Genomic DNA, 2857 nt, shown 5'->3' with positions numbered 1-2857 from the left:
TATCAATTTATTAGGAATCTATACTTGAAAGAATTGTTATATATATCTTCGACATGTATATATATATATATATATAAATGAAGACGATTGCTTTTCTAGAGATAATAAAAAAATCGACAATTTGTATTTTTATATCTCTAACTGATATCTCAATGCACCAATCACATTCCTTCTACCGAGGCTCCGCATTTTTTTTTGTATTTCTGTTCCTTTCTTTTCTCCGATTCTTTCATCAAGCGTAAAGTGCAAGACTCGACACGTAGGATAAGTATACCTCGCCTCCATTTACATCGGTTCCTTGATACCGCCAGAGGCTAGCATCAGCGGCAGCGTCGGCGGTACCCTTTATCCACCCTTCCCACCAAGCCGACCCTCTTACGGTTCTCTTCTTTCTACACACATCTACCTGCCTCTTCCTCTATCGCGGCGCTCTCTGCGTGCTCTCGCGAAAATCCTCGCGATAAATTATGCCGTGCGGGAGGGAAATAAATGACCCACCCTCGCCGGTCCTTCTCCACCTTGCCCGCCGCCCCCCGGTTGGTCGTCCCGAACTTCAATCCCCAGTGTGCACGGAGCCAGCCCCGCCGTCCTCCTCGGCCACCCTGCCTCGGTTGCCGTCACTGCCGCCGCCATCCTCTTCCACCTCCGCCTTCCTGTTCCTCTACCTATGTCCACTACGTACCGCTCTCTCGCCAGCCTCTCTCCCCCGGTCGTTCCGCACCACTCCTCCGCCACCCCCTGTCTCCTGGACCAACGACCAGGCGACGGTACTACGAGGAAAGCCGGCTTTAAAATTATAATGGCACGCGCAATTTTGATAACCGTCGCCCGAACCACTACCATCTCTGGCTGGCACCACCACTACTACTATAAAAGCATCGTCCACGCCGCTGCAACGCCACCGACCACGATTGCTATACGTACGGTACTTCTCCTCCCAGTCCGTTTGATATCTCACTGCACGTATCGTCCTTTATGAGAGCTCGCCATAGATGTAAGGAGCGGATTATGCGAAGATACGGCTGCTTTGAAGTATATATCTAAGTTGGCAACGTGACATGCAATATGTGCCGTTATCATTCACATTGAATTGGTTGCATTGGTACCGCAGGAAATTTCAATGATAGTTGAAAGTACTAACTCATTATACATAATTTTATAAATTTTAAATTACAACAAGCTAAAATAGTTAATATTCATCTCTACTCTACATGTTGAGATGTTAATCGAAACACATCCGTTTCACGTTTGCTCTTTCTGTTTTTTACATTAATAAGGTCATTTTTGTAACGCTGTAAAAATATTGAATATTTATATTTGGTAGCATTAAGGATTGTGTAATGAAATCAAAATTTTCAATTTAGAAATGATGAACGTTTTAGAAATGATATTATTTATTTAAAATAAAATGTATCGTAAGTTGAGCGTCTATAAGGTTCAGCTGGGGTTGAGTGTTAAAGTGTGCCAGTCTTCTTTTTCTTTTTAGCGAGGAGTTCCTCGTTTCCTTCCAGGAACAACGTGGTCGTTAAAGCGATATTGCATTCGCGAGATATTAACGTGGTACGCTATAAGGCTCCCTTACCCCGGCTCTTCGTGACCCGCACCATCCTCTCACCCCCAACTCACCGTGGTTCCGCAGCTCCTGCCGGTGACCAGCGGGGGCAAACAATGGCGCGACGTCGGGTACGAGAATGGCTCCGCTTTTGTAGCCGGAAATTGTTTAAGCTTTTGTTATTTTGCGGCTTCTAAATCTCAGATGTCAGCCGGCGTCCTCAGCCAGACTATAACCTGCCGGGATAACTTCTATGACGACGATGATGTCTTCTTTTCTCTCGCCCTTATTTCCGCGATTTATTGCACTTATTTTTTAATTTTAGGAGTACTAAATTTCTTTTCAATCGTGCAAAAAGCGTTTTTTTCTTGATTGATATGAAAATAGAGAATATCTTGTGTGGTTGAGCGGTTTATTTTTATCCCATGTTTATATGCAAAATATCAGGTGTATAAAGGTGTATAAAGTAACAATTAATTATTATTATTATGATAATGTAACAATAATATCTGTTACAGCTTTGTGATATATGTAAATTATTGTACATTTAATTTAGACGAAGAAATATTCGTAAATGTGAATGTAGTGTACAGTATACTGTAGGATCCAATGAGAAGCAAAGCTATTTCACACGGAATAATTTTAATTTAAGAGATGATTGGTTCTGGCAGTGGTTTCATGTTAGAATTAATATTAAAAAATTTAATTGAAAACTAAAATTGCCTTAATCGCGTTGCCTTTACTTTGCCTTGTTGTTGATTATGAAAACGGAAAATATAATCGACAGTGACGGATTTATGGTACGCGGGGATTCTGTGCACGGTCCCGTTTCAAGAGCTCAATCATTTATCTAAATAAACGTGAAAATCAAAATAGACCGGGAGATACGAGAAGGCTGAATGTGTGGTAATTAATTAAGTAATCGCAAGCTTCCTCTGTTGTAACAAATTATTTTTTTGTTTCTTGATTTTGCAGGTCGTCGCATCTCTTTTTATCGTGAACAATTCTCTGCGTGCTGCACGTAATTATACATTGCATGATAATAATTTTGTGAAAATGTATTCTCTCGTGCCTATTTTTACTGGACGTCTACCGCCATTTTTGCCTTGTACATATATTCTCTTTATGTGCAACGTAAATGAATACCGTTTCGTGCTCGCACAGGTGCGCGCGCGAGAAATAATATTGTTTGACGCACCGCATGGAAGAGGAGAAAGACGTACGACTGCGTAATTACAATTTGCTAAAAATACATTCTTCCTGTCCAAAATCAAAGACGGCTCATTTAGCCGAACCCGTGTGCCA

Source organism: Acromyrmex echinatior, chromosome 8, assembly GCF_024713525.1.
Source record: "Acromyrmex echinatior isolate Ae372 chromosome 8, ASM2471352v2, whole genome shotgun sequence".
Classification (NCBI taxonomy): domain Eukaryota; kingdom Metazoa; phylum Arthropoda; class Insecta; order Hymenoptera; family Formicidae; genus Acromyrmex; species Acromyrmex echinatior.
The sequence above is the reverse complement of the archived record's forward strand: the minus strand, read 5'-3'. Positions refer to the sequence as shown.